Source organism: Eurosta solidaginis, chromosome 3 (assembly GCF_040869045.1).
Source record: "Eurosta solidaginis isolate ZX-2024a chromosome 3, ASM4086904v1, whole genome shotgun sequence".
NCBI lineage: Eukaryota > Metazoa > Arthropoda > Insecta > Diptera > Tephritidae > Eurosta > Eurosta solidaginis.
This window is the reverse complement of record NC_090321.1, coordinates 238538192-238551347: the sequence shown is the minus strand read 5'-3', so window position 1 is coordinate 238551347 and position 13156 is coordinate 238538192.

The following is a 13156-nucleotide window of genomic DNA, read 5'->3' as shown; positions in this document are numbered from 1 at the left end:
ATCGCTATCCAGCTGTTGGCTATTTGTGCGATGGTTTTTTTGTCATTAACATGACATTAATTTGCCAAAATTGAAAAAGGCTTAAATATAATGACTGGGTTCTTTTTTGTACGAAATAAATTTTAATAATCGCAGTGAATATGTTGAAGGTGTCAAGCAATTCTGGAAGGAAACAAAATTTTCGTAATTGATAAACTTTCGAACACAGCTGACATGCTTCAAGTTCAAAGGAATGCAATTACTGTATTAACACCTGGCGTCTGCATAATTAGATGTTTTGGTTGGAGGACGAACCACATAATATCAGTTCACTGCCTTTGGCTTGAATTCTTAGTATGTGAAATTAATTAAAATGCTTCAAATAAATAAGGAATTACTTGAGGGTGTTAAGTCGGTACTAAAGTTTGAAGCTATTTCAACCCGCCATCAAACGCTTTGATGCATGAAAAATTAATTTATTGTTGTGCGCTTGTTATATCACTGAATCCGAGAGAGCCCTTTTTCCTTCATAAACGGAACGAATTTGTCTTTCTCCTTTCTCTTGTAGCAGTGCTTCGCTCCATCCAACCGTTGCTATCACTCACAAATTGTCATCGATATACTCCAACTTTTGGACTTCTAATGTAGGGTTGACATCCAACGCAGAGAAGATGGATATGATCTTCTTTACTAAGAGATATAAGGTCCCAAGCTCGGAGGGGTGACCCTGCAGGAGAAACCTTGCACAAAACATCTAGATATAATTCTAGATAGTAAGCTGTCGTGGAAGCTCATTGGGCACTTACAACAATTGTTAAGCCTCTCTCAAACTATGGAGTCCTTGTTTGGAAGACAGCCACACAAAAAACAACCTACCTCGAGAAATTATAGGGGGTATGTAGGTTATCAATGCAAGGCATTACGGAAGCCCTGAAAAACCCCCCGACGGCTGCACTGTGTGCCATTCTTCAGATTCAAAATGTAGAACTGGTGGTGAAGAAATATAGCGTTAATAACTGCAATGAGGCTCAGTGCCTCAGGGCAGTTTGAGCGCAGATCTACAGCCACAGGGCGAACATATTACGTGATTCCGTATCTGCGCTTTGAACGGGCCCTTAGATCCACAATTGAGGTGGATGGTTGGTGCAAGGGTGCCCAAATAGCGGACGAGTAGTATCGTGTACACCTATGGTTCGAAAGTAGTGGAAGGAGTAAAGTCTGCGGTGTACTGGGCTGTTCCGGAAATAATCAGATTCAAGCTGCCAAATTACTGCAGCGTTTTTCAAGCAGAAGTAATATTTGTAAACAAAGCAATAGAAACATTGAAAGGAAATATTATATTGACAGTCAAGCAGCAATAAAGGCAATAATCTTGCACAGCATCTAAAAGTTTCTTAGAGTATAAACAATCCTTGGAAAGAATTGGGACAAGGAGAAGCATATATCTATATTGAGTCCCAGGGCATATAGGAATATATGAAAATGAAGAATTGGATGAACTATTTAAAAAGGGCGCATGCCTCGAAGCTTGCTCCGCAGACATTCCAATTAGATTGGGCGAGATTGAGAGGGGGCGAGAGGTGCACAAGATCGACAAAGCGAGAAAGTCGTGACCATAAGCGCCTGGCTGCAAAGCGTCAAAGATCATGTGCTTATTATTAAAATGAGAGGACTGCAGACTCATGACGGGCATTCTGATTGAAAACAGCCTTCTGGTGCCAGATGTTTTGAAACCAGGCTAGGTCAGTTTGCAGATGTAGGAAGTGCGGCATGGAGGATTAAATAATCGAGCACGTTTTGTGCTTGTGCCCTGTGCTTGCCAGCCCAAGAATCTAGCTATTAGGACTGATACAGCTGTCAGATCAACTGCTTGTAGAACTTGGATGTTGTTTAACAAAAAATACTTGTACGCTTAGAGTTTTTCTAAGTGTATAAAACTAACGTTTTTATTTAAAAATGTAATTAATTTAACAAATTTAAGGCCAACTTTTTCTGTACGTGTTCAAACTACAGGTAAAGATGAGCTCAATTTAGCCATACCTCTCTCACCACTTAGCGTAAATTTTACTTCATATTTGAGTTAAAGCGCGCAAGGTCCTGATTAATTTCGAGTCAACCAAACATTACACAATATGAACAGCATACAGACTGATATGGGTTTTTCTCGTTGGAAACACAAGAGGTTGCATAAGAAAATTGACCTTGTGCCCTTTCGATAGGTAAGAGTGATTATTTCATTCTTTCGTCTGATTCGTCTTCCTCCTGTTATTGTTGTTGTTTTAGCAGGGCTTCGCCCCATCCAATAGGTGTGACTACTCACAAATCATCATCAATATCCCTTGTTTAAACAGGGGTGGACCAGAAATATAGGGGTGTTGGAGGCGCTGTTTCCACATTGCAATTGAAAGAATTGTGTGTGTCATGTTGAGATAAATTACAAGCACGAGTTGATTTTAGATGTGTACGAGTTTAGCCTATTAAAGTATCTAGATTGAAGTTGAAATAGAAAGAGGCGCGTCTCCCTGGGGAGGTTCCTTTCCTCTACTATTAGTTCGGGATACTTGTCTTTAAGATATGGGATCGCCGGAAAATTTCTGTCATAGAAGTCCGACGCCTCTTTGGGGATATCACTGAGGAGTTCTTTATGTTTTTATCTTACAAACGGCTGAGTTGTCAGGTGCCGCATTACATCGTAATGGTTTCGGACATGGGATGCGTGTATTCTTCAGTCAGTTGTCTGATGGGATGGCTAGGTTTCTTTGTATTCAGCAAAAGTTGTTTGTTCAGCATTTCCTTTCTTTAGCTTATGGCGGGTTCTCTCATCTAACTGTGTAGTACCGTTACCCATCCGTTTCTGTTTTTACGTTGAAAACCCGTGACTTAGTCATCATCCGCTCATCTTCCCGTAATTTCGATTAGTTAAAAATTTCTGTCAATTCGTGTGTACCTATCTTACTCAAATAATGCCGACAAACCAAATTTCACATAAGTAGTGGGACCTCTATTCGACTTTAGATTGGTTGAGTGCCAATATTTATTTTGGTTAGGGGACTATCTACTATCGTTAGTATATTTATCTTTTATACAGCAACACGACATTTATTAAAAAATATTCAGCATTCGTTTGGAGAGCTCGATGCATCTGTGTTTAGTTTTTTTTTTTCACTTGATGAGAACATCTATTTCGTTGCATTTGACCTTGTTTGAAGTACGAGTATTGAATGGCGCTCGCATGAAAGACGTTGAGAACGGTTTGATTTATAAGGAGGAAAAGATGGTGCTATGTTTGCCAGTTATTCACGTGAGAGGTACGCACACGCACACAGAATGTTCAAAAGTGTGCCTGGGATAAACAAATGTGGTTAGTGGTTTGAATGGCTCTAACAACTGACGTGTGCAGTTTGTTTTTCAAGCCATTCAAGGATTCTCTAACAGTTCGCGTAGAGAGGCCAGGTTGTGCTGCACATGTGTATATGACAAAGAGGTGACTGAACATTGTCCTATTAGTAGTGACTATGGTAACACTGATTGATAACAAGTGTGGATTCGCAAGCGCTTATAATTGTGTATGTGTGCATTAGGCGATATGGAAAAAGTTGGAATTATTAATAAAATCCGGATGTTTTGCTTTGCAAAGTTCAAAAATGAAAAGGGAGGGATTTGGAGCTGAAAATAAAGGTAAACTGAGAGGGGAAAAAAACATTGAAACGAAAAGAGAGGAGAAACGGAAATCAAATGGGAAAGGCATATATACGGAACCAGAATAGGAACAGAAAAAAGAGAAACGGAAACAAAAACAGAAAAATGTAAAAAATGAAGAAGAGCAATAGAAAAAGGTAGAGGAAAAAGAAGAACAACAAGAACAGGAACAGGTACAAGAAAAGGACGGAAATAGGTTCAAGAACAGGAGAATTGGAACGGGAACTGAAGCTGGAAAACAAAATAGAGAGACAAAACAGAAATAAGATCAGTAACTGAAACCTGGAAGGTTATATAAATAAACAAAGGAATAAGAGCATTAAAAAAATGGGGACAGGAACAGCTAATTAACTGGAACTGAAACAGGAAAGCGTACTTGAACAAGAACCGGAAATGGAACAGCAAGATAATCAGAAACACGAACAGGAAAAAAATGAGAAAGTCAAGAGAAAGCTGTAGAGAAAAGGAAAGGGACAAAGAAAGTAAAAGGGAAGTGAAAGAGGAAAAAGAACGCCGGAGGTAAGGGGTAAGAAGGGTGGAAAAAGTAATGTCAAAAGTGTGTATTTAAAGAACCTCAGAAGATAAAGAAGGATGACAAGGAAAACAGGTTAGGTCAGGTTGAACGGGCCGGTCAAAAAAGACATCACATAGATTGAATGTGTCCAAAGTGTTACTAGAATTTGTTGCACGACCAACGGCAAAATCCCAATAAGGTATTTCATAAAATAACTCTGTGCTCTTGAGAAATACTAGAAGTTTGCAGGGATCAAGCTTGTTTGCTCTCTCAAATCTCTGCCGCCCCTAAAAGTTCCCGCCTTAAACTCGCGAGCGCAGAAAATGAATACAGCGCCACAAGACAGTGTACAGTTAGTATGCTTCTCAATAGCCTTACGTTGGATTTGCACAGGATCTTAGAAGTTCTGCAGCGCTGTGCATCTCCCCCACTACTCCCGTGTGATTGTTTATATGCAACTGATGTTGCCTTTTTATTTTTCCCTAGCGGAGTGTCATGTCTTTCATCGATTCTTCGAGTGCTGCATCCTCCGCAGCGAACTCGTTGGCCTTTTTTTTATTTTTCATCTCTTTATGACCGGAAATCCAGTAAAGAGGTATGTTGCAGTCTCAGCGAAGTCTCTTCAGTGCTTACTTGCATTTCAGAACACTTATTGATGAAGTGCTGTGTGCTTGACTTTCAATATTTATAATGACGCAAACAGACCTTAAGCAAGCTTGACGCCTTTCGCTTATTTGGAACCATTGGGGTACAAGTGTAAAACATGTTCTGCTAGTTCCGCATCCTTCCGATTCTATTGTGGCTCCAAGATCGTGTTTCCAGCTATTGTTGTTGTAGCTATAAAGACACCCCCAAGGTTGGGGGAAATGTTATCAATGTTAATGGTCCTTTGCTGGATATAGATCCGCTACGTTCTGGAACAAGCACCATTAAGGTACAATCGCTTACGACCGGCAGCCCCAAAATCGCTGGCTTTCGAAGCTCAGGCACCAGGCTGAGGCACACTTTCCCAAATACGAGGTAGATTTAGTTACTAAGAGGAACACTATATGCGAATATTAGTATATGGAACTATATCCTGAAGAAAAATTTGGCACTATCTACAGGTTTCTAAGTATATTTACAGACTTTAAAACAGCATTCTTTATGTTTTTTTTTTTTTAATTTCGTTTCACCTATCTGAAGTGTAGCATCAGCCACGTTCCGTATCCTAAACATGCCTTTGGTATGTCTGTACAAATGGAGCTCATGCAGTTGCTTTGTGCTACTGTCTTTGTAATTGGTGTTGGTATCGCCATTATTGTGCTGATTTGATGTGCTAGGGCCACACGTAGCGGTTCACATTGTAGAATTTCATCAATGTACATAATTTACGAATCACTTGCAATGGTAATGAAGACAATCACTCGCACCAAGGCAGTGCTAAGGATATATTCCTCATATTAATTGGCGTTATTGTAATCGTTTTTGGGAAAAGGTGCCTTTGTGGATGCAAAGGACTTCCAATTAATGTTGAAAATTTAGAAATTTCTACGAAAGTTATGCGACAATTTTTCCTCAAATTATGCTCTTATTTAAAGAATTGAAATGAGTTCCTCCTTAAAGACTAAAGTTATCAGCGGAATTTTTGAAAGACAGCCGAATACACTGAGACATTTTTGGTTCAATGGCGGATAGCGTGCGACTTTATTGTTGGAGCGGCCTATTAAATATTTGGATTGCTATACATAATTTAAAAAATTTCTAAGCGAGCACTGGAAAGGAGCAGGAAATAGAAACGTAACTTCAGTTTTCCGACTAATTATCCATGTAGAACTCGAAACTTGGTATCCTCGGAGCAATATCTTGCAAAAGTCGGCTCTATATCATCCTATTTTTCGTGGAAATCATGGTTTCATCGCACCGGTTGTTCTGGGAAATTTACAAATATTTGTCCACCACGTCAATACAATTCTGCCAACTTCGACAGCAGCAATGTTGATCAAAAAGCCGGAATACCCTTCAAACATCGCCTCAACCACTCACGGCTGGTTTCGATTGTACACTCACTTAATATGGACAGAAGCGTTATTTAGTGATAGAACTTTTAGAACAAGTATCGATACAGGTACTCATATTAAATACTCGGATGAAAGTATGTTAGTACTCATACTCAGTAAAAGGTATCGAGTATACTCGATCCAAGAGAGTACTTCGGAATTTTTACCAAAAGTGAAGAAACTTTGTTTAAAATGAGATGGTATGATTTGAATTTGAAACAAGAAAGTAAGTTTTAGTTTGGACGAAACCGAGATATTATAACCCATTTCTGTCCTCTTATATATATTTTAAGGATACATTTAAAGATAAGCGTTATGAACATTAAATTATTTAAAAGATATTTGATCAACCTATGGTCTTTAAAAAGTTTTTTCTAAACGGGGTCGCCCCTCCACAGGGGTTTCGCAAGCAGTCCGAGTATATTTCTCCCATGAAAAGCTTCCCAGTGAAAATGTATCTGCTTTGGAGGTGCCAATCCGAGACGGCTTAAAATATGTAGGTCGAACCCTCAATTTGTAAGGAAAATTAAAAATAGCACGACGCAAATTGGAAGAAGTGGAAGTAAATCGTATCAAGTATTTTTTATGGCATTAAACGTTTTGTGGAGAGGTAAACTAAACTTAAGGGGATCAGAACGATTTTCCTTTTTTTTTTAACTTTGCTCCACCATATCTCTACTGTTAATATTGTTACGTATATATACATATATATTGGAAATTTTGTTAAGATCATAACTGTAGGCCTCTTTTTTTTTAAACTGGGACTGGTCTTCATCCGCTCTTGATAGGATCTATATATAATACCAAGACGGCTTGCAAAAATTTTAAATTTTTTTTCCTTAATGTGGGCCACGACCATTTTACAAAATTGTAATAAATATATATTGTGCATCGTAACTCTTTTTATTCACCCGCCAAGTCTCACCACTTCATCAGTATTTGTGAGTGCATTGTTCCTTTTTTCCATTTTTGATTTCGACCATTTTCAATACCAACATATCGTCGAAGATGCTGTAAAAGCTGCTAACCCCATCCACCAAAATTTCATTCAAATAGAATGAAAAAGTTCCATTGCATCACAGGTTAAAATGTATTGAAATTTTATGGAGTTGGCAGCTTTTCATAATTTTGTTCGAGTAGTGATTCTGGGCAATAAACACGTACTTTTCTTTTACGACCACAGGCAGAAATCCTCTCCCGTTTCACCATTATCAAAAAGTCGGTCTATGGCGTTAATGGACTGAATTTTGTTGACCTTAGACATGTAGACCATCGGCACTTGACAAAGTATCGAGGAAAAGTATCGATACTTTACTCAGTACTTGGAAAAAAGCATCGAGTACGAATACTCGACTATTTTTTGAAAAAGTATCGATGCTAACTACTCAGTACTCATATCGTTCTATCAGTAGCAATATTATGTGGGTAAAGGAGATAAAATATCGAAAACGTTTCTATAACAAAACGATAAAATGCCAGCAACAACTTGATAAGACTCCAGCCGCTACAACAACTCCGATAAAAAACCAATAACTTTGATAGTAAACGAATAATTTTTTGATATTACTTCGATAACTTTTCAAAAAATTATCGAAAATTTTCAAACAAACCGAAAAATCACGATATATTATTTTGTATTAAAAGCTGTTTCGTTAAGATGCGTAGTTAGTTGGTGTGAAACAAATAAACCGAACCAAAAGCAAACAACAACAAAAAAACATATTACATGCATTTCGGTAGATTTGCTTTTAATTTCGGTTTATTTCACCTTCGTTTCATTTACTGTTCAATTTCTGCTTTTTTTGTTTTATTTTGTGCTGTCACAGTGGTTTTTCCATAATCTGGGGTCCAGCACTATATATATACACACACACAAGAGTCATGGTTTACATACATAAGTCTACACATATACATATATACTGTCATGTATTCTACGTATGCAACCAATTTCATATATACATACATAACAATCACAAGCGCCGCCGACTGCTCATCATCAAGTTATTCGAAGTTCAGCAAAGTTTGTGGTTTACACCGTCCGCCATCTGACAGGTTAAAACAGTTCGTTGCGCGGTAACTGGCCATCATGGCTTTTGTAAATTTATTTCTTGTTCCCAAGCCGCTATATATTTATATTAAATTTGAAGTTGATTTTGCGGTTATTTTCGTTACACATGTTCGCTGTCATGTACTTATGCACAGAAATATACCAGGATAACTAGTTACATATGTTAAAGCTCTCCGTTTTTTGTTCACATGCATTTTTTCTAGGTTATGTATGGAATACAATTTAAATGAGAATGCAAGTTTAATTTATGGAACAGTTAAGCATCACTATTGTTATTACTCGATTCATCAAATGTACTTAGTTTACAATATAAAATAAAATTAAAGACAAAAAAAAAAAAAAAAATTAAAAAAACAGCTTTTATTATTGGTTAATAAAATTAACTAAAAAGTAAAAAATAAATTGACTGTAAAGAAATATAACAGTTTATAAATTCATAGTAACCTTTATCGATAATTAGGCTTCTTCGTCTGCGACAAAAAAATTCCATATTGTACATAACTATATATTTTTAACATTAAAACTTTACACCTAAATTATTAAATCTAACAGTTTATATCACACTCTTAATTGATAGCAAGGATAATAAAAGCTTATTAAAAAAAAAAAATTTTCTTTAATTTTATTTACTTTTTAGTTAATTGTATTAACCAATAATAAAAGCTTATTTCTAAAAAGTGTTTTTTCTTAAATTTTTTTGTCCATTTTGTTCCCGCGAGTATAGTACAAAAACGGTCCATCCCCCTGAGGTCCATTGTAGAGGGATAAGGGCTTCAGTACAACAAGGTTCGCCCTGATACCCTGAGGCGCAACGTTAGCGATATGAAATTTGTATACACCCTCATATCATTCAGCCCTCGACACGTGCTCACCTTGGCACTGGGTCATAAATACTAATAATAAATCAGAGATCGGCATCAGGTAACTTTTTTGATACTCTAATATATCCGCAGCAATTTTAGGATGAGTTCGTATAAAGCAACCAAGCGAAGCTAGCCTGATCTATTCGTTTACATACAAAAATTGATGTGTAAATATAAGTTATGATGCATATGGATACAAGCGACAACGGTCTCTCACGAACTATTCTCGTGTTTGGTCTGCTTTCGTATGAAATTTTAATTGAAATACGAGGCAAAAGTTTGCTTCGATAGGTGAATTTCAAAGTGCAACTGCTAGGCCAGCTAATCAGTTATCAGCTGAGTAAAAGAAATTGTGCTTTTGTAACGATACGTTGAGCCAACTGTCAACAACCAATTGATAAAAACGTTGAGTTAATTGAGCGGAAAGTTTTTATGCTCACTAATATGTCGTAAAGTTGCAACTGTGCATTCCAAAAAGTTATCACTAATCACCTTCGCCAGCAGTTGTGCTTTTGGAATGCGCCCCATGCTTTGTTCAACTCATTCAAATGAATTTGTGTATATGTGTATACACATGTACACGTGTTCTTGCAACAACAAAACGTTAAATACATACATACTTATATAAGAATATACAGATTTTCGAGAAAACATATAGTATGTGTTTGCCAAAAGTGACTTCACTTCGGATATCAGCATCTTCGGTTGTCAGATATTTCGCGTTCAACGCTAACGCGGTGTGATGATGAAAAAGACTCTCAACCAAATTACTGATACGAATCGCTACGTTTAAATAACCCTGACTGAGTATGAGTACACGATTTTTTATATCATGATCCGAATATATTGGGGCATATTCATAATCGAAATAAAATGTGACTAAGTTGGTTGAAGCATTTTTGACAGAGAGCACATATAACATTGTGCCAAACAGTGTTAACTAACCTAAAATTATATTTTATTGTGACTTTGCCTATTTCGCGTTCAGTTTACAACGGCTCATTGCAGATCTCACAAACAAAGCGAAGTTACCTGCGTTCTTGAGCCGCTGAAGGTTATTCACCATCCTTCTAAACAAAGAACATGGAAGTAAGCGTGGGATTCACCACGTGGTAAGAAAATTTTTTCATATAAAATGCCATGGTGAATGCCATACCCGCGTAGCAATGGCATGGAATTGCTACAGCGGTTCGTGTCCGTGGTTCTCGCAGTTCGTTAATATGCAACACAAAATGCAAAATTTTAGCTCATTTGGACACCAGGAAGTGCATCAAATTTAACTTGCAAGATTTGATTACAGATAACAGCCAAGTGAAACTAAAAAAAGCTTATAATAAATTTAAGCCCATATAAAAGGGCAGCGCATTAAAATTCGCGAACAAGCTTCTATAAAAAATCGATACATTTGAGAGGATTCCATATACCTTCGAGAATTTTAGGGTCCAGCATCTCTTCCAATTTGCGTTGTGCTTCTTGTAATTTTTCCTACTAATTGGCTTCCATCCTGCCTATATGTTTTATGCTGACTCCGAATGGCATCTACAAGGCAATTGACTTTTCGTTGAGAAGTTTTCGTAGCAGAAATTCATTCCCAGTAAATGCCGAAAGACCACTTTCAATGCCAGTTCAACACGAATTTTGTATCACCGAATTAATAAAGTTATTAAAACTTACTTTAGCTCAGAGCTAATTTCAAAAATTTTTCAAATATGTATGAGTTTAACCCCTCATGCCAGGTTAACTCTGTGTTAAAAAAGTTAACTTGCCGTCCTGCAAGTGCGCTTAAAAGAAAAATTATATAATAAATTTAAATGGTCACTTTGCATAATATTTACAGGAAATTAATTGAATTCAAATTAAATAACCCTTGTCGAACATATTTTCAATTAGACCTCAAGTTACTAAAAATGCAAGTTATCCAAAAAAAAGATTTTCAGTTTTTTTTTTATAAATATGATGTATCTCGATAGCCAAAAGAATATGCGAAATAGGTGATGCAAGGTTAAGGGGTTTAAATACTCCCTTGAAATAATTCTCATATTCTACTTAAATTGAAGATAAATATATGTATGTACGTATGAGAAGGGTTTGGAAAGTCACTTGGTCTTATATTCAAACCTCTGTTGTTTATTTGCGAAACTACAAAACAGCATCTGAAATGCTAATTTTGATTTTGACACTTCATCATTCCAAACCCAAGTCTCCCGGCTTGACATTTCTTAAAGTTTGCGGACATATCCCCAACTGGTCCCTTGAAGTTAATCACACTGATTAAAGCCTATCAACAAATATTACCTACACGTTACGGCTCCTGTTTCAAACGTGAATACATAGGCTCATATATTTACCAGGTGAGGCTTTGTCTTCCTAAGAAGTCCCAAAGTGGTAAAGCAAAATCTTTTCCAAGAGAGTCGAACAAATGACGGGATGTGCTTCTAACCTAACGTAGTGGACAGTGGAACAAATCGGAAAACTGATGCCACGCGGTCATTTATATTGAGCTTTTATATTATAAGGACAGAAAACAACATTTGTGACTGAGCATACAACCTTCAACTCAAAATCGGTCGACTTTCATTCTACAATATCCTTTTGGTTTAACAAAGACTACTGAAATCAATGTTTCGAACACAAATATCTGCAAATTTTGGCCTTCATTTTGAAAATTGTATCCAGGGTCCTTGTAAATTGAAATTATGTAGATGTACGATTGTACGATTTTCACGCAATGATATCTACTTAGACAGCTTATGATTTCGAGGGCGACAGCCTTGGCTAAATAGTCAATCCCTAACGTTTAAAGATGTTTTCCTGGTGTAGCTCGGCAGCAAAGCGCGACAAATTTATCCTCAAGAAAGTCTTCGGAGCTACACCTAGACCTTCTAGGAAAGTGACCTTGACGAAGGTATGAGTTCGAAGTTGCAGTCCTATAGATTCGGTGCGGAAATATGGTGTGAAGGTCAGGAGGCGTGTTAGCGACTGGTAGTCGGGACTGCTACTGTTCGCTCTTCGGAAATTGTAGCTCTTTAAAACCGCCAAAAAAAGTCGAGGCGCTCTTTGGCGCGATCAACAATAGGTCAACATTGATCCCGATAGCTAAAATGTGCCACTAGAATCATGCCTATTAATAGACCATTAATATAGGCGGGAGTAGGTTTCAAGCCTGCCTGGTGTAAGTGAACGGAAAGCAGTCCCGCCGCAAGAAGTTGCTCCTGAAATGTTTTGAACGATCCGCGAGATTTTGAGGCAAAACCCCCAGATAAGTATAAACAAAACCAGTTTTTAAAGTAAGTACGGCATCCAATGGAGCCTGCGCCGCCGATAAAGAGAATGGAGTAAATCTCTAGTTTGTACGAGTATGTACATACATGCTAATGTTTGTGTGTCCGAAGTGATTTTAGGCCGAACTTCTGTTCCAATTTGCGTCGTGCTTCTTTTAATTTTTCCTACAAATTGGCGGGAAGGGACCTACTTGTTCTATGCTGACTCCGAACGGCATCCGCAAGGTAGATGATTTTTCACTGAGATATTTTCATGGCAGATGTTGCTTTGCCCGGGGCGTGAGCTGAGAATTTTGGTTGTGGTAGGCGGAGCACGCTACCACCACACCACGGCGGCCGCCATATTAGATTTAATATATCTATATATATATAGAGAGATATATATATACATATATATATATATTTACCAGGGTCGAATTGTATGGACGAAAGTTAACCGATATCGCGCCATCTCAATAGGATTTGGGCTCAGGAAAAAAGTTCCAATACTCATACCCAAAAAAATAATTTTCGTGCCTCCGAAAAAAAAAAAATATCTTTTTTAAACTGTTGTAAAAACGTTGGCGATAATAATTTTTGAATAAAAAAATTTTTTTTGGATTTTGAGGAGAGTTCTGGTCGAAAAATTTACCCTTTCGCCATTTTTTTATCACTACATAGTATAAAACAAAGTGAATTTTTCTGTCGCTTTGAATGCTTAAACCTTTAAAGCA